At 49.3% G+C, this 19,718-nt stretch overlaps 1 pseudogene; it reads right to left on the bottom strand.

The window, feature by feature from the left end:
- Positions 1-1,828: 1,828 nt before the first annotated feature.
- LOC129540047 (sulfotransferase 1C4-like) lies at positions 1,829-17,918 on the bottom strand (annotated as a pseudogene).
- Positions 17,919-19,718: the final 1,800 nt, after the last annotated feature.

The raw sequence follows: 19,718 nt of genomic DNA, 5'->3' as shown, positions 1-19,718 counted from the left end.
ACACTGAGGTACCATTTCATGCCGGTCAGAATGGCTGCCATCAGAAAGTCTGCAAACAACAAATGCTGGAAAGGATGTGGAGAAAAGGGAACCCTCTTACACTGTTGGTAGAAATGCAAACTAGTACAGTCACTATGGAGAACAGTGTGGAGATTCCTTAAAAAGCTGGAAATAGAACTGCCATACAATCCGGCAATCCCACTGCTAGGCATACACACTGAGAAAATCAGAATTGAAAGAGATACATGCACCCCAATGTTTGCTGAAGCACTGTTTGCAATAGCTAGGACATGGAAGCAACCTAGGTGTCCATCGGCAGATGAATGGATAAGAAAGATGTGGTACATATTCACACAATGGAATATTACTCAGCAATTAAAAATGCATTTGAGTCAGTTCTAATGATGTGAATGAAACTGGAGCCTATTATACAGAGTGAAGTAAATCAGAAAGAAAAACACCAATACAGTATATTATGGAATTTAAACAGATGGTAATGATGACCGTATATGCAAGACAGTGAAAGAAACACAGATGTAAAGAACAGACTTTTGGACTCTGTGAGAGAAGGCGAGGATGGGATGACTTGAGAGAATAGCATTGAAACATGTATATTACCATATGTGAAATAGAAGACCAGTCCAAGTTCGATGCATGAAACAGGGCACTCAAAGCCGGTGCACTGGGACGACCCAGAGGGATGGGATGGGGATGTTGGGACACATGTACACTGTGGCTGATTCATGTCAATGTGTGGCAAAACCCACCACAATATTGTAAATTAACCTCCAATTAAAATTAATTAATTAATTTTAAAAAAACTCATAAAAAAAAAAAGCAAAACAAGAGCAGACCCACTCAGCCCTCCTGCTTCTCCTCGCGGTATTATCAAGTACATCTGGTCTTTGTTTCTGGTTCCTGATGCTGTGTCTCAAAAACTCTTGGAAGTTCCTGAGCAGTTGGAGCCTTTGGCTGTTTGTGTTGAGTCCCTGTGGACCCCACCTGGGTTGTCAGGGAGATCACACCTGCTGGGCATGTGGATGCTTTCTGGGAGGGACTGCCTGGAGGCTCCCTGAGGATGAGGGACAGGGCGCGGCAGCTCTGCCCCGTCTCCCCCGAGAGCCTGACCTCCGCACCTGTAACATTCATCTGTCCCAAGCTGTGTTGTCGATGTATGACACAACTGTAATTGTAGGAGTAGCAATTTCAGTGAGTTCTGTTTATCATCATGGAACCCATAGGGGCGTGGGGTCCCCCCACCTCCCGCTTAGAGCAGGTTGGTCAGCAGCACAGACGGTCCACAAGGTTTGTGACTGCATGTGAAGGGTGGTGGGGGGATCTTGTGAAAGATTTTATCTTTGACCTGCAGATCTGTCTGCGTTGTCATTGTCAAGACAGAATTGAGTTGAATGGACAGAGCACTTCCCTGGAATGCCTCCCCTGCCCCCAGCAGCTCCAGATGATGTTCCTGTAGCAGGAGTCTCACTTCTTGCTTCAATTCCTTCCCACCCAGAGCTTCAAAGCATCCCACAGGAGTCTCCAGGTGGGGACCTCTGTGGTACCCAGGACCCCGGGCCATGCACGTTCCCCGCTCTGCAGGGTTAATGCCCTGTGCCCCCTTCAGGTCTTCTCTAATGTCCTCCCCAAAGTGCCGCCTCTGGAGAGCCTGTCCCTGAACAAGGGTGTCTCCCACTTTCCTGATGGTGGCCCCTTCCTGGCCTTTGGAGCTGTGGTTTGAACTCGGTCCCGTGTCCTCCACTGCCCACATCCTCACTGCGGGCAGCTCTGTGCCTGGTGCCTGTGTCCTGGGCAGCAGGAAGGAGTGAAACTAACTGGAAAACCGAGGCTGAGGCCTATGGGCCACAACCCTGGGGAGAGGGGGAGGCTCAGGTGGGCCTGTGGCTGCGGCCAGTCTCTGCGATGAGAGCCAGACACGGACGCCTGCTCCAAGCCCTGCACCAGCTCCCCCAGCCGAGGGCCGGACACAGGGTGCTGACTGCTCTGCCCCCACAGCCCGACTTTCCTTTGTGAAAACAGGGATCATAACAGCCCCCGACAGAGTGTGTTTACTGCTGGGCAACAGGGAGGGAGTGCGGTCAACAACTTTAACTGTGAGTAATGTCCCGTGACTGTGACCTCGGGGGTTCCTGGGCCCTCCTTGCCCCTCAGCCTCCCTGTCGGCGGTTGGGAGATGGAGGGACACTTGGGATCAAGATTACCAGGTAGAATTCCTGGCCCTAGCATGTATTTGAAAAGACTTAGAAAATCATCTATAATTTTTGGTTAAATTTCTCCTCTGGTCTTTATAGTCTGTGCGCCAGCAGCATAGAGAACTGGGAGCTTAGCCACATCCTGGCAGTTTTGTTTAGTCCCTTGTGTGCTGGGGACATGGGCTGAGACAGAACTGGGGGAAGCTGAAGGCTTCACATAACCTGAAAAATTACCATGGCTGCACGGATGTTTCCTGTTCTCCTTTAATGTTGTTCTGTCGCTAAGTCGTGTCTGACTCCTTGTGACCCCATGGACTGCAGCAATAATACTTTCTCACAAATGCAGGAGAATTAAATAAATGCTGCACTTAGTTATAAAATCGTCCAGTGCCAAGTCTGTGTCTGGCAGACATTGTTTTGGAATTCCAAGCATCTGGCGTTGGATTGGCGCTGCCCCTCAAGAGTCGTGTAAGTTTACAGTTATTTAATCTCTTCTGAGCCCTTTTAGTCTCACAGGATTAATAGAAGAATTGAGGCATGTAAGTCCTCCTGCCATCTTGGCACACTGCCCTGTCCTCCTCTGGTTCTCCTGGCCCCGCTTTTCTGACTGTCCGCCGGGTCTTTGATCCTGCGTGGGCTTTTCTCTAGTTGTGGTGAGCAGGGGCTACTCTCTAGTTGTGTTCTGAGGGCTTCTCACTGTGGTGGCTCCTCTTGTTGCAGAGCACTGGCTCTTGAGTTCAGGGACTTCAGTAGTTGCGTCTTGTGGGCTTGGTTGCTTCGTGGCATAAGGGATCTTCCCAGACCAGGGATCGAACCCACGTACTCTGCATTGGCAGGCACACTCTTAACCACTGGACCACTAGGGAAGCCCTGAACATAACTTTTTATATGTGCTGAGAAGCCAAAAAATTCAGGTGACTCTATTTGACATATTCTTCACTGCCTTGGTCTGGCAGTAAACCCGAAGAACCCCTGAGATTTGCCTGTATGTGTCAAAGCACATGACAAGTACTTATGGAACAGTTTTATCAACAAGCATCGCACACAGTTAATGTGAAACATCTCAGTTTGAGCTCGGTCTTCCCACCTTTTTTTCTCTCATTCCCTCTTTCCTTTCCACGCCTCTGTCTCTAAATGGTGAATCGCATGGCTACTGACCTCTGTTGGGATGTTTACCTGTCTGTATGTCTCCTGCTCCTGGTCTCACAGCAACGAGGTTAGGTAAAGATTAATGGGGTGTTTGGGGGCTGTTCAGTCCCCAGGCATCTCTCATTGTCTCCTCAGTCGTCTGGTGACTGGAGAGGATGTGCAGGGACTCGAGAGAGCAGTAAGTGATGTCCAAGCCCAGGGGTGATGCAGCTGAGACCTCTCCTCTGGGTAGCGCTCTGCCCACCCCACCCCACCACCTGTGGGCCCCACAGGAGCCTGTGCCAGCTGGGCCCTGGGGAGCAGAGTGGATGTCCTAGGGGGACATCTCAGTAGGATGGACACTACTCTCAGAAGCAGTATCCAGGGCCGATGTCCTGGATGTGGGGGTGGGGAGGGAGGGGGGTCCAGGCAAGGGAAGCTTCTTGTTCATTGCTCCTCCTCACCATCCGCTGGTCAGGAGGGAGACTGATCGATGTTCTGGCGTTCAGACAGCCTGGTGACTGTCTCTGTGACCACATTTGCCAATGTCGTGATCATCATTACGTGATCGTATGTCTTGTCTATGAAGTCTCCTGCCAGTGGTCCCAGGAGCGTGGAGATGTGGTAGAGGCAGGCTGATCCATGCGGGGAGTGGAGAGGATGGAGGCCTGGCTCGCAGAGTGCTGCCATCACTGGTCCAGGCGGGGCTGCTCTCCTTCCCAGTTCCCTCCTCCACAGAGCCTGTGGAATTTAGCATGCATCTGTTGCTTTGTATGTGTTCTTGCAATTTTTTTGGTTTGGCTGTGTTTAATTCCTATAGACTATACTGGGTTATTCACTGCCTTTCCTTCCTCACATTTTTCCTCTAAGCACAGCATTTCAAAGATGTCTTCTTGTTGCCACGTGTAAATCTGTTGCTTCCAGTTGATTGCTTTGTGATCGAGATGTGTGTCCACCACATTTTGCTTATTCACACCCTCAGCACAGGGAGGCTGGAGCATCCCGTCCCATCGGGCCCTTGTTGTGGCACGTGGGATCTTTAGTTGTTGCAGCATGTGGGATCTAGTTCCCTGACCAGGGATCGAACCTGTACCCCCTGCCTTGGGAGCGTGGAGTCTCAGCCACTGGACCACCAGGAAAGTCACTGTCATCTTTTTTTAAAGTTATTTATTTATTTATGGCTGCACTGGGTCTTCACCGCTTCCTGTAGTCTTTCTCTACTTGGCGGTGAGTGGGGGCTTCTTTCTAATTGTGGTATGCAGGCTTCTCACTGTAGTGGCTTCTCTTATTGCAGAGAATGGGCTTTAGGGTGCTTGTGGTCAATAGCTGTGGCACACGGGCTTAGCTGCCCCGTGGCATGTGGAATCTTTCCAGACCAGAGATCAAACCCGTGTTGCCTGCATTGGCAGGTGGATTCTTAACCATTGGACCACCAGGGAAGTCCCGTTTTTATCATCTTTTGATGCCCTTCCCTCCCCAGCATGAATAAGGCACTCAGTACATGTTTAATCAAGTGAATGGAGCTGGCATTTTTGAGGCAAAAGATTGAAAGAAATATTTGAATTCAAAGAAAATTATAACAGAAGATAGGAAGAGGCTATATAGAAGGAACAGAAGCGATACATGTGTATGAGGTAGTATGTTACATGTTGGTATCCTGACATTCACCTGAAGACTCTGCAGAGAGAGAAGGAAATGGTGCATATAGATGCTGGATAACTGACATCACACTGGGTTCATCCAAAAGATGGGTCAGGAATTCAAGGCTTTAGAACGTCCAGGTCATCTTTTAAAGACCCTCGTGTTGGGTCACATGAGCCAGTGGTGGTTTTGGAAACAGATTTCTCTCCTGCTTCACGTAGGCTGCCTCTTACAGTGCTTGTGGAAGGACAGAGAGGTCTCAGCTATGTGTTTCTTGTAGTCTTCATTAAACTTCTTGGTCTGAGCATCAGTGAACTGATTTTTCCGATCTCTGATGACTCCTGGCAAGAGTGGTGGACAGCACATTCAGAGAATTCTCACATTCGCACACCACTTTGCGTGTAGGTAAGCCCGTTCCTCTCAGTACTTAAGCTTCGGATGCAGACACTGGCCGGTGGTCCCCCTGACGCTGAGAGAGACTCGAGGCTACAAGGTGTGACTACTGCACCTCACAGGTGAGGCACTTGTGAATAGTCCTGTCCTGAGATACTCCGGCAGGGAGTAAACCCAGACCTGATTGTCTAATGCTCCATATAGTGCCCTGCAGCCCTCTGACCCTCCACCTGAACCCAGAGTTCATCGAACTTTCTGCTTAAGGTAACTGCACCCGATTTCTCATCTCCTCCTCGGAGGTTGATGGAGGGCTGCAACCTCAAGCATCTTCTGGCCTCTGACTGTATCTCAGAGGCCATGTTCAGGCCCTGTTCCCAGTTGAACACAACCAAGGATCCCCCTTCCCAACTTGAATTGTCACTGTATTAACATGTAGTTGAAACAAAGCCATAGAATCTGAAGGAATGGTAGAGTTGGTCAGCTCTATTTCATGCTTATGCAATGGAGTATTCAAAAATGTAAAGCTTTAATAATGAAAAATGGCCGGAGATTCCATATAGAGCTATTCTCTTCTGATTTCTCTGTGTCATCTGCTTCATGAAGACTTTGAGCTCTGTTTAGTGCTATTTTCATGTGAAATGTAGATCTGCTTAATTTTCTAGGGGTACTAAATTATACGGTTCTGTAATTTATCAGCTGGCTTACAAGAAAATTAGATGACTGAGTGACATCAGCAAAAAACGGTGGAGTAGGAGATGGGTGTGTGTGTGTGTGTGTGTGTGTGTGTGTGTGTGTTAGTTGCTCAGTCTTGTCTGACTCTTTGTGACGCCATGGACTGTAGCCTGCTAGGCTCCTCTGTCTACGGGATTTCCCAGGCAGGAATACTGGAGTGGTTGTCATTTCCTTCTCCAGGGGATCTTCCCAACCCAGGGATCAAACCTGGCTCTCTTGCATTGCAGGTGGATTCTTTACCATCTGAAGCAACAGGGAAGCCTGGAGTAGGAGATACAAGCCTTCATCTCGCACAAAGAACAACCAGCCATCCATGAACAAAAATAGCCCTGGGAAAACTTCAGAGTCTAATTAAGAACCTAAAGCTGCACAGTGGAGCCTAAATGAGGATAAGCACACGGAGAGGATCACGTGCCTGTGCAAGGGAATATTATTCAGGCCTAACGAAGATGAAAATCCTGACGTGTGTGACAACATAGGTGACATTGGAGGACATTATGCTCAGTGAAACAGGCCAGATATAGAAAAAAAAAATGCTGCACAATCTCACTTATATGTGGAATCTAAGAAAATTGAACTCATAGAAACAGTAGAGTGTTGCTATTGGGGGAGATGTGATCAATGGTGCAAACTTTCATTTATGAGATGAATAAATTCTGGAGGCTTACTGGACAATGTGGTACTTGTAATCAATAATTTATTGTATACTTGAAATTTGCTAAGAAAGTGGAGCTCAGTTGTTTTCACTCCCCTGCCAAATAGGGTAACCATGATGGGTGTGTTGTATTATCAGCTTGGTTGTGCTGATTGTTTCTCAGTGTGTACACACGTCAAAACGTCACACTGTGTATCTTATACTCACTTTTACTTGTCAATCATCCCTGAATGAAGCTGGGGAAAAAATCTCCACACCTAAAAAAAAGATCTTCCAACATGTATAGTAACTTGCTATGCCTATAAATACACGTGTCTCTGGACAGATAGATACTACCTTTTTCCCAATAGGAAAAAGAACCGGGTTCATTAATGATCAAATTAGATAGAAAATGTCTCCTGTGAGCCTTAAGTTTTTGCTTATTTTATTAAACAACATGTACTAGGAATTTTTTTTCCATTTTCCTAAAATAATTATAACCTCACGAAGTCTGTTAAGGAGGCGGTAATGTGGTCGCCTAGGGTGGGCTCTGGGCTGGGGGCTGGAGGCCCTGGCTCTGGCCAGGCTCCGAGACCCACTGTGCCTCCACGGTCATTCCTAGGGAAGTGATTTAACTAGAAGACCACCCTTCTAAGTCTGAAGGCCAATGACCTTTGCATCGTCCTCCAAAATGTACTGGGAGGGGTGAGAGCTCCCTGGAGATTAGAGGTTTCACTTGAGAAAGAGTTTGGGTCAAATACGTGTTTGAAGCTCTGAGTGAAACAGAACTAAACAAGTTCCTTCTCAGAAACTTATCTACACCCAGGCACTTCAAAGTGATGGGCTTCCCAGGTGGCACAGTGGTAAAGAGTCCACCTGCCAACGCAGGAGGTGCTGAAGACACAGGTTCGATCCCTGGATCTGGAAGATCCCCTGGAGAAGGAAATGACAACCCACTCCTGTACTCTTGCCTGGAGAATGCCATGACATAGGAGCCTGGCGGGTTACAGTCCATGGGGCTGCAAGAGTTGGATATGACTGAATAGGCACCATGCATGGATTCCCATTCCTCTGTGAGGGCGAGGCATGGGCTGTCTCAGAAAAAGACTTTGAGGAACTCACTTCAGAAGGCACTGTTGCTGTGACTCCTGAGCCTGAAGGGTAGAAGACCACTGTGGATCAGAAAAGTTGTTTGTTGTCAGGGGGCAGACAGGGCAGGTAAACATCACCTTTTCTCATGAACGGAGAGAGTTGGTGATTCATTTTGGCATCATTTATGCAGTTGGCTGTGGGGTTAGTTTTCATGATGACAAACTAAGTGTTATAGACAATTTTGTCTAAAACTTCTTCTTTCAAGTTCTTCCCCAGGAATCCCATCACTTTCCAAATTTCACGTTTTGGGTCCTGTGGGGAAGAGTGGAAGAGAGGTGGTAGATATATTTTTTTTTAATTCAAGAAAAAAATGCAAGCATGGTCAAACCTTAGACAACTCAGCCCAGATTCTTAAATGTTTAAAAACAGTTAAAGGTAGTGTTTTAAAACGTGTTAGTTTATGTTTAAAAGTAATTCTAGTAACTTTTGCTTATTAATATATGGGGATTTATGCATGTCAAATCACTGAACATGGTCATTGAAAGTGCAGTTATGGGGACTTCCCTGGTGGTCCAGTGGCTAACAGTCCACGTTCCCAACGCAGGGGGCCTGGGTTTGATCCCTGGTCAAGGAACTAGATCCCACGTGCTGTAAGTAAGAGTTGGCATGGCCCTGGGAAGTGTCTCATCTGAGAAACTATGCTCACCCAGGAGCAGTTAAGATGCTCTTTGAGAGGAGAGGGGTGTCTCTCAAAATAGATACGCCGCTTTTCCTCTGAGCATGTCTGGAGCCACGTGCCTGATGACTGGACTCTGGGCCTGATGATTGGACTCTGGGCCTGATGAGGATATCTGTTTGCAGAGGGCCTCGTGAGAGCCCCAGACCCTCTGGGGAAGAGGCTGCAGGTGGGGGTGAGAGTCACCCTGTAAGGGGGTCTCTGGGCCCCTGCAGGGCTCCCCTCCTCCCTGGCCACCCTGACTGGGGTCACATGTCTGTCCTGACCCTGCCGGCCAGTCTCTTCGGCCCTCAGTCAGACACAGGGCCAGGGGCTGGGGTGGCGGAGGCTATGCTGACACCTGGGAAAGCTGAGGGGTTGGACACCCAACCAAGCAGGAGGATGGAAAGGTGCAGGGGGAGGAGGGGAGAAAGGACGTGACCACCCGCAGCCAGGGCAACACTGCCCATAGGATTATTTTACCTATAGACGTAGGAAGCAGGCTTTGAACCAGGATCACATGAGCAAGAGATGCTGCTAACGGGGAAACTTGTATTTAAAATGATAAAGCTTTAATATCATAAGAAAGCAAACCAAAATATCTATTCTTCCTCACTAGTTCTTTCCAATTGAGATCCTAATTCTTTCCCTAAGAAATCAGAGCAGATAACAGGGAGTGGACATTTCTTACTTGCAACATTTTTTCATAGAAAAGGTAGAGGATGGTGTGGCTGTCCTTCTTCCTCCATCAGCCCTTCACATAGTCGTACCAGGACCCTCAGACCACTGAAAGGAAAATACGAGTTTGGGCTGTGAGAAGGTGGGAGGGGAAGGCGACTTGAGTCCTCAGAAGACAGACAGAGCCACGGGAGGCGCTGCTCCGGGGCAACTCCTCTGATGTGCATTTTCTGCAGTACTTTCTATCAGGAGCTGGTGCGATTAGACCCTCAGGCTCTGGAACCTACTGGATTTGGATCCCAGCTCTGACCTAGCTGTGTGACCTGGGCCAGTTACTTAACCTCTCTGAGTCTTGCTTTTTTTTTTCAAACCTTCATCCCTGAAAGAGGGTTCTTAACAGTGCCTACCTCATAAGGCAATGTTGGGGTCGGTTAACTTATTCTGGGTTTCCCAGGTGGCGCTAGTGGTAAAAAGCCTACCTGTCAATGCAGGTTGATGTAGGAGACAAGGGTTCAATCCCTGGATCAGGAAGATTTTCTGGAGGAGAGCAGGGCAACCTACTCCAGTATTCTTGCTTGGGAAATCCCATGGACAGAGGAGCCTTGCAGGTTACAGTCCAGGGAGTCACACAGAGTTGGACATGACTGAAGCGACACACAATCTATTCCACAAGCCTGCTTCGTCCTTAGCTCTGTTCCAGGTACTAGGAGAGAGCAGCGGACACAACAGGCAGAGGACCCTGCTCTAGGTATGCATCTCAGAGTGGACACAGGAGAGGGAGGTGTGGGCATGCGGCAGGCGGTGACTCACATGAGAAAGTAAGCAGGGAGGAGAGGTAGGAGGTTGATGCTGGGTGAGACCCAGAAGAAAGAGGAGAGTTCCCCGGGCCTCAGGGACCAGCAGGGTGCAGGCCGGGGCAGGGAGCATGGCAGTCCAGGTGCAGCGAGAAAGCTGCTGGGTTGTGGACAGAGCGAGGGGCCCGAGGACAGGGAGGGAACATGGTCAGGAGCCCAAGCCTGGGCTGTGAGGTTCCAGGGGGGCTCTGGTTTTCACTCTGAGTGGGCTGGGTGGGACTGGGGGCTTCAAGCAGAGGACTTAGGTGGTCTGACTCCCCTTTAACAGAATCCCCCCATTTCTGGGTTGAGAAGCGCCTTGTGTTGGTCAGGGCAGCCATTGAGAGGCTGGGCTATTTACTGATCAGGGAAGATGTGACAGGAGCAGGAATGGAGGGAGAAGGTGAGGGTCCTGGGGGTCTTCTGAAGCTGAGGTTGGCAGGTCCGTGACTGGGCTGATTGGGTGTGTGAGGGAGGACAGGCTCAAGACGGGCTCAGGAGTTGAGGTCAGAGCCTGCTGCAAGACGTGGAGGCGGCAGGGGGGCAGGTTTGGGAGGAGAGAGGGGAGCTCAGGTTTGGACACATGGACTCCGAGATGTCAGCCCAGTGGCTGCATCTGTGCCCCAGAATGGGTGAGTTGTCGGGGTGGGATATCCTGGGGGTTGTGGGGAGAGTGCCCTGGGAAGAGCATGGCAGCTGTGAGCGGGGACAATAGGGACCATGGATTGATTAGGCGACACATGGAGGGCATGTGGCCACGTGCTGAGGGGAGTGGAAGTGAGGAGACACCCAGGGGTCAGCCTTCTGAGGCATCTGCAGTCAATAGAAAGAAGGAAGGGACAGGCACGTGGTGTGGGGGGTCCACAGAGTGGTTTTTAGTTCTGTGTTTTAAGGAGAAACAATGGCATGAATGGACGAGCTAAGGCGTCTGAAAGTTGTTCTGGTTCTGCCAAGGGAACGTGAGACCATGAGTACTCAATAGGTTTATCCAAAAACGAAAGCAGACATTCATCTTCCCCTTGCTTCCATCATTTCATCCCTTCTGTCAAAATCTGCCTCTCCCGGGTTCTGTTTAGAGGTTGAGTTTTAGGAAGAAAGCCTGCACCAGTCTCTTTGATGGGAGTGTGACTGACTAAGAACACGGCTCCCCTCCCATCCCCGGGGGATTCTTTAAAGACTGAACAGGTTAATGCATGTGGAACACTTCCATAGGCCTAGAGGTGGAACCTGCTCTGAATAGAGCTGGCCTTCTGTGATGCTGTGTTGGCCTCATCCTGTGGAGATGTTCCTGGAAGCAGAGCCACTGACCATGGGTAACAGTGGCCAGCGTCATGCTGCACCTCTTAGGGGCATCACTTGTATTCCTCCCCCCCCAAACAATCAGAGCTCCTTCTGTGGGTGAATTTTATTTCCCACAGATAGTTTTACAGGGACCCTTATCCTCTGCAGACACGGGTGGAGTCTGACTTACCTTTGCCAGCCAGGAAGCTTTCAAAATACTCGTCCCAGGTCCCTGGGTTGGGGAGTCTTTTGTTCATCCTTTGAAAATGATAGTAGGACACCATGGTGCCCTTGGAATTCCTCGACACATAGATTATCTGGAGTGATGGGAGGAAATGAAGAAACAGTGTAAAAAACAGAAGAACTGGGGGCACTCAGCGTGCATCTGTGTTCACAGCTACCAGATCCTCAAAGCCACGGACACACCTGATCTCTTCTGCCCATCCTCCAGCTGCCCGTATAATCTTATTGTTTTGGTCAGTCGCTCAGTCGTGTCTGACTCTGCGACCCCATGGATTGTAGCCCGCCAGGCTCCTCTGTCCATGGGATTCTCCAGGCAAGAATACTGTAGTGGGTTGCCCTGCCCTCCTCTAGGGGATCTTCCCAACCTAGGGATTGAACCCTTACCTCCTGCATCTCCTGCTTTGCAGGGGCATTCTTAACTCACTGAGCCACCTGGGAAGCCCTCAGATGTTCTGAGGTGGCCAGAGTATAATCTTGTAAACGTGTAAATCTGATTGGGTTGCTCCCTGTACGAAACGTTTCCATGTCCATGTGTTGTCGCGACTAAGTTAAACCGTCTCACCAGGTGTGTGGGGCCCTGCCTGCGGGCCTCCCTTCTCCCCATGGCCACACCTGCCCTTTTTCTGTGGGAGTACCTGTTTCCAGGTACCTCTCACCCCTCTGGCCTTCCTTGGTCAGCATGTCCTGCCCCATTCAGCTCTCGCTCCCTTGAAGGAGGTGGTCTTAACTGATGAACCTCAAGAGGACAGGCCTCTTGAAATAGTACGAGGATTTGGTGTGGACATGCCCTTTGTCAGGAGCAGAGACACAACTTCCTTCTTGTCACCAGGGCTTGGGAGTCACTACATGGTTTAAACCCTCGATTAACTGTTGGTTTACTTAGAGTCTGCCTGGGGCCTACATTTATTCTTGCTCTGTGGACTTCTTTGTTTTTGTTTTTTTCCCCATCTTCCTTCACTGCCATAAACTTTACTGGTCTGTGACTCGCAGAGTGGTTCCTGAGCCAGGCCCCTCTTGCGAGTCAGAAAGTCGTGAGTCTCCACCAGAACATCCTCCAGGCATTTCAGGTTCAAAGGCTCAAAATTTAATGTCTTCACCCAGACTCAGTCTTCCTCCCTTCCACCATCTTTCTGTTCATGGCAGGGGTCCCCAACCTCCAATCAATGCCTGATGAGCTGAAGTGGAGCTGATGCAAAAATAATAGAAATCGGAATTCCCTGGTGGTCCAGTGGTTAAGAATCTGCCTGCCAATGCAGGGGACATGGGTTCAATCCCTGGTCCGGGAAGATCCCACATGCCACAAGGCAACTAAGCCCGTGTCCCATAACGACTGAAGCCCATGCTCTCTAGAGCCCATGCTCTGCAATGAGAGGTCATGGAAGTGAGAAGCCCACACACTGCAACGAAGAGTAGCCCCTGCCTCCCACCATCAGAGAAAGTCGGTGAACAACAGTGAAAACCCAGTATAGCCAAAAATAAATAAGAATTTCAAAAGTTCTTATTAAAATAATAGAAATAAAATACACAAAAAATGGAATGCACTTGAATTGTCCTGAAACCACAACCCCCACCACGTTCATGGAAAAATTGCCTTTCACAAAATTGGTCCCTGGTGCTGAAAAGGCTGGAGACCACTGGTTTATGGCACAACCACCAACCCCATTAAACCAGAGCCATGCTGGACGCTTCTTCCTGCACCTCTTCCAGAGTCAGCCCTGAGCAGTTCCCAAGTTCTGTTCCTTCTGTCTGCCTGGAAGTCACCTCCTCTCTGCCCTGAACTGGTCCCATCACCTCCTCACTGACACCCAGCTTTCAGTCTTGCCCAGCTGGGTCACCCCACCCTGCTGTGGCCCCAGGAGAGCTTTCCAAAGTGAAACGGCATCACTTTGTTTGTTTAGATTCTTCAGTGGACCGGGGAGCTCATAGAATAAAATCCAGATGGGTGAGCCTGGCAGTGAGCCTGGTTCCTGCCTGCCTCTCAGGCCACATTTCTGGTCTTGCAGGAATTTAGTGCCAGAGCACTGGCTTCTGCTTCTCTGGTGAAAAGGACACTCTTTTTCTCCATCACTCAGTGAATTCCTGTTTGCTCCCCACGACCAGCCCCTCTGTCACCCTTGTCACCCTACTTGTCAAGGAGCTCTGAGCACCCACCCTTCTGCTCTAGGAACACTTCGCTTGCTTCCTCCAGGTCAATGGTGTAATTATTCTTTACTTTTTTTACCATCACCCCTGGCCCAGGCCTGGCTCTGTCTGCACTAACAGTGTATTGACAGTCTTTTTCCCTTTCCCTGGACTCTGGATCCTTGTGGGAAGGTCTTGGGTGGAGGGGTGGAGGCACTGAGGGCCTGGAAAGCCGGTGGGTATGAAGTGGGGATCCTGACCACACCGTCAGAGGGCCCAGTGCTCCCCCTCCCATGCCCCCAGGAAAGGGAAGACTGGAGCTCAGCTTGGTGCTGCTGGCCCATCTGGGACTCTCCCTGCAGGCTGGTGTGCCTGGAGACCACACGGGCATCAACGGTCTCTTGGGCTCTGAGAGTCAAAACAAGTCCTTTGTGATCCACTCAGGATGTTTGTGAAAATCATCTGCATCCCATAGGCCTCAACATGGAAAATAGTCTTGATGTGTGCAAAGTTATGACATAACCACCTGCTTTTTAATCAGGTCTCAGAAGGACTAGAACTTGCAGGCACCCTTTAATGCTTTAAAGAGGCGGTTTAGCTACAAGAGAAATGGGGTGAGAGGGTGGTGTCTACCCTTCCTTCCTCGTGGCCTTCTGCTCCCTCAGTGCCCACCACCTACGGCCATGGGCAGGCCAGCTGTGCTGATGCTCAGGCAGAACTTTGTGGCTGTGGGAGGCTTGGGGTGGGCGACATGGGTGGTGGGACCATCAGGATCGTGGAGTCAGAGGACCTGGGTTCACACCCATCTCAGTCCCCTGGAGCGTGGGTGTCATCAGGCAGCTCATATAATGTCTCCACCCATAGCATCGCTGAGGGGCTGGGGTGCCTGCTGTCCCACCCCTCGGCAGGCGTGGGTGTGCACCCACTGGCCCACTTTCATCCTGGGGGGTGATGCACGGGGAAGACGGTCTTGGCCCCCACCTGTCCTGGTGGGGCAGACCCGCACGGGGGTGATGCAGTAGGATACGCCCCATGTTCTCACGTGCTCCCAGCCCTGACTTCACCTTACACCTCTGCTCCCAGAAGGACAGAGGCAGCAGCTGCACCAGAAGATGCATCTTCAGAGTTCTTGGGGAAAGCATTGCATTTGCCTAGTCGACTCCTGAAAGAGTTTTATTTTTATGAATTGATTCTGTCCATTTTCTTCACTCATGGCTTCTGGGTTTTAGATCATGGTCAGCCTTTTGTCACGCCTGGGTGTTGGAAACCACTCCTCCTGTTCTCTGCTGGCGCTCAGCCCCCATGGTTCACTGTGGGTAAGAGTCTCTGACATGGGGCTTCACTTACTGTTGAGGACTACCCCCCTGCCCTTGCCCCGGCTCCTTTTCTCATCCCATCAGCCTTCGATAATTACAGCAGGACCATCTGACACAAAACCATTGCGTGCAGAGGAGGCCTCCTGATTGCGAGGTAGGATAGAATGAGATAGGACGGGCCTATGTTATGTTTTCAAATCACCCCACTAATAGAATGACAGTGAAGTTATTGAGAAGTCCACAGATATGTGGAGGCCCTAAGATCAGACCTGAATTACTTAGTGTAGCCTAAAGCACTCTCAAAATCTATCCCCGCTTATTGTTTTTTTTAAATTAATCATACATTTTTAATTTATTTACTTTAAAAAAATATCTGTTTGGCTGTGTTGGGTTTTAGCTGCGGCACTCGGGATCTTTAGTTATGGCATATGGGATCTAGTTTCCTGACCAGGGATTGAACCTGAGCCCCCTGCATTGGGAGGGTGAAATCTTAGCCACTGGATCACCAGGGAAGTCCCTGTCCCCAGTAATTTTTAACCCTCATTTCTGCCCCTTTCCCCCCCAAGTACCCTGGTGTGACACTGAGCATTTTAGGAAAAAAGCGCATGTTAGGCTGTGTCAAGAAAGAAAAAAGAAAGACAAGATAGGATGATTAATTTGTTAATTCATTTTCCAGAGGTGAGTCCCTGGTGCTCGTAACTTGGCAACACTTCATTTAATAGGGAGGCTGTGTCCCTCTGTTGGGCGTCCCAGCTGGCTCAGTGGTAAGAAATCCGCCTGCAATTCAGGAGATGCAAGCAGACCAGGGTTTGATCCCTGGATCGGGGAGATCCCCTGGAGGAGGGCACGGCAACCCTCTCCAGTATTCTTGCCTGGAGAATCCCATCCCATGGACAGAGGAGCCTGGTGGGCTGCAGTCCACGGGGTCACAAAGAGTCAGACGTGACTGAAACAACTGAGCACACACTTCATACTCACTACATTGAATTGAGCCTGGAGGGGCCCCCCAACTTTAGAGCATCTGAACTGAGGTTGTCTGAGGATTTGCTGGGACTGAATGGATGCTTGAGCTCTGCCTCTTTTCCTGCCTCCTAGCACTGGCTGTTAAACCTCCCATATCTTCATATCTGACTGAGCCTGCCTCCTGAGGGAGCAGCTCTGTGATGTGGACAGAAAGGAGATGGTTTCAGAGTGAGGCTGAGCACTTAGGGTGACGAGTGGCCCTAATTGGGGTTTGGGCCTTTACAGAAACAGTGAACTTAAAATGAGGTCATTATGGTGGTCCCTGATCCAGTGTGCCTGGTGTCCTCATAAAAAGGGGACATTTGGAAACAGGCATGCATGCAGGGAGAACAACGCAGGTGACTGTGAAGATGGCCGTCCATCCACAAGCCGAGGAGGGGACCTGGGCAGAGCCTTCCCATAGTCCCTGGGGGAACCAGCTCTGGTGACCCTTGATCTCTGAGCTTTGACCCCTCAGACCGTGGGGTACACTATTCTAAGTCCCTTGGGTCGTGGTCTTGGTCACAGTGGCTGAAGCAGATGAAACAGTCACAGTAGCTCCGAGCTCCTCCAGGAGAACTCCCTCCTAAGTTAGGCCCCACCACTGGCTTCCCGTCAACCCCCCCAGCTTCCTCCAGGGCCCTAATCGTGTTCTATAATCAAGGACCTGAGTGAAGGTCTGTCCAGGGGCCCACATCCTGCTCCAGACTAGACCCCAATTGCCAGCAGGATAGAGACCACAGGGCACTGTGTCTGCATGCCTGTGGGTTGTCCCTGGTGTTTGGAAGAACCTTGATAAAGCAAAAAAGATTAGCATGAATGCTTTGACCTGAAGACTGATTTTACTAGTTGCGTATTTTTTTTCTTAAAATTTTTTTTTTAAATTATGAAATATGATAGCACACATTTACAGGAGTCTTAGAAAATACATACCAAAGTTACACAGAATTCCACTATATATTACAATTGTTGAAGTAGATAGGGCTTCCCTGGTGGCTCAGCTGGTAAAGAATCTACCTGCAATGCAGGAGACCTGGGTTTGATCTCTGGGTTGGGAAGATCCCCTGGAGAAGGGAAAGACCTACTCCAGTATTCTGGCCTGAAGAATTCCATGGACTGTGTAGTCCATGGGGTCGCAAACAGTCGGACATGACTAAGCAAATTTCACTCAAGTAGATAAATTTTTAGCTGGAGTTTCAATATCAGACTCTCAGAAATTAATACAATGAATGCACAGAGAAGTAGAAGAATATAATAGACCTGAGAAGCATTATGAACCAATGCGACATAATTAAGATTTATACAGTTTTTGCACAAGAGTAGGATACAAATTCAAGGTCCCATAGACTATAAACTAGGAGACACTAAAACACATTCAGAGACCTAAGACCAGATGCAGAAATTTCATGGTCTAAAAGTATTGAAATCATACAGAATCTGTTCTCTTATTACTGTGGAATTATGTTAGAGATCAATATCAAAAGATATTTGAAATCAATCCACATATTTTCAAGTGAAGTGTGACATTAACCAAGAGGGATCTTTGACTAGTTACATATTTTTAATAAATCAATGGCTCTAGCTCTTTAAAACCTTTAGCATTTCATAGACAAATGTCAGATCCTCTGCCCTCCTGTCTGGTTTACAGACAAGGGCCTCCCCCGACCCCACCACCACCACTGGCCTCTGCATCGTCCACTCAGAGTAGCACCTGCCCATGCCTGCTCCCCCTTGTCCACTGCATACCTGCTTTGGGGTAGGATGCAATGACCAGGTCGTCAGGCCTGGCTTGGAGGCTCAGACTTCATCCCAGATCCTGCATGTGTCCTCCTGTAGGATAATCCCCTCGATCTGGATAGCCTCCCCTGCGGGAAGCTGGGACCATGCCGCGTCCCTCATCTTTCCCACCATGTCCATCTCCATTCCTTCTGTCTGGATTTGTGCACCAGCAGCAGATGGTGAATAGTGAGTAAAGGCAGCACCCACATGGGTATTATATCCTTGGTGCCCTGGGCACGGGCCCCACTCACCCAAGGGCTTGTGTGTGAGGCAAATAGGACAGAACATTTACTTGGCTCAGTACCACCCCGTGAAATAGGATCAGAATCCTGAACCCTGTGCCAGACCAGGCTTTCATTGCAGTGAGCCTCCCTGGGCCCCACCTGGACACTATCAGGAGGGAGGAAGGACCCTGGGGGCAGCGTGTCAGGGGGCCACCTGTGTCCATCCCCCCGAGTCGTTTCCTGGACCTGTGGTTGCCCATGGAGGTGGAGAGTCCAGTGATGTCACTGAAGGAACATCTGGAACAGGTGTCCAGGCACCTAGAAGCGTGACCCTGTGTCCTGGGGATGCGGAGAAATCCCCTTCCAGACTGAATGGAGACAGACGTCAGGTCACCAGATGGACAGAGGGATTCTGCCCTGGCTTCTGAGGCCAAATGAATTCTCGAGGCTCTGGTCTTGTCTGTGAATATGCAGACTGTCATAACTGAGGACTAGCACCAGATGGACTTCTCAAATTAATTTTTATGGTAGTATATGTGTGTATGTGTGTGTGCTCAGTTGTGTCTGACTCTTTGCAACCTCATGGACTGTCACGCACTAGGCGCCTCCGTCCATGGAGTATAGTGGCTTTAAAATGTGCTAGTTTCTGTTGTACAGCACAGTGAACCAGCTATGCACGTATACATATATCCCTTCTTTTTTGGGTTTGTTTCCCATTAAGGTCACCACAGAGCGTCGAATTCCCCATGCTCTACAGTAGGTTCTCATTAGTTGTCTATTTTAGACACAATATCAACAGTGTATAGGCTTCCCTGGTGGCTCAGAGGTTAAAGTGTCTGCCTGCAGTGCGGGAAACCTGGGTTCTGATCCCTGGGTCGGGAAGATCCCCTGGAGAAGGAAATGGCAACCCACTCCAGTACTCTTGCCTGGAGAATCAACAGTGTGTATGTGTCAATCCCAATCTCCCAGTTCATCCCATTCCCACCTTTCCCTCTTGGTCTCCATGTGTTTATTCTCTCCATCTGTGTCAGTCAGTTCATTTTGCAAGTCAGTTCATCTCTACTATTTTTCTAGATTCCACATGTATTCATTAATACATGATATTTGTTCTTCTGACTTTACTCTGAGTGACAGTCATTAGGTCCAATCACATCTCTACAAATGGCGCTATTTCATCCCTTTTTATGACTGAGTAATATTCCTGATGCTAAAGCTGAAACTCCAATACTTTGACCACCTCATGCGACAAGCTGACTCACTGGAAAATACTCTGATGCTGGGAAGGATTGAGGGTGGGAGGAGAAGGGGACAACAGAGAATGAGATGGCTGGATGGCATCACCGACTCGATGGACATGAGATTGAGTGAACTCCGGGAGTTGATGATGGACAGGCAGGCCTGGCGTGCTGTGATTCATGGGGTCGCAAAGAGTCCGACACGACTGAGCGACTGAACTGAACTGAACTGATATTCCTCTCCACATCTTCTTTGTCTATTCCTCTGTTGATGGACATTTAGGGTGCTTCCATGTCCTGGGTATTGTAAATAGTGCTGTAATGAACATACCTTTTGAATTACTGTTTTCATGCATCCTTTTGAGTTACGGTTTTCTCTGGGTATATGCCCAGGAGTGGGATTGCTGGGTCATATGATATTTCTATTTTTAGTTTTTTTAAAAGATATATATCCATACTGT

This window comes from Moschus berezovskii, chromosome 11, assembly GCF_049115385.1.
Source record: "Moschus berezovskii isolate FMDL1 chromosome 11, NW_MosBer_1.0, whole genome shotgun sequence".
NCBI classification, from domain to species: domain Eukaryota; kingdom Metazoa; phylum Chordata; class Mammalia; order Artiodactyla; family Moschidae; genus Moschus; species Moschus berezovskii.
Note: the sequence above shows the minus strand (reverse complement) of the source record. Positions and strands in the feature narration are given on the sequence as shown.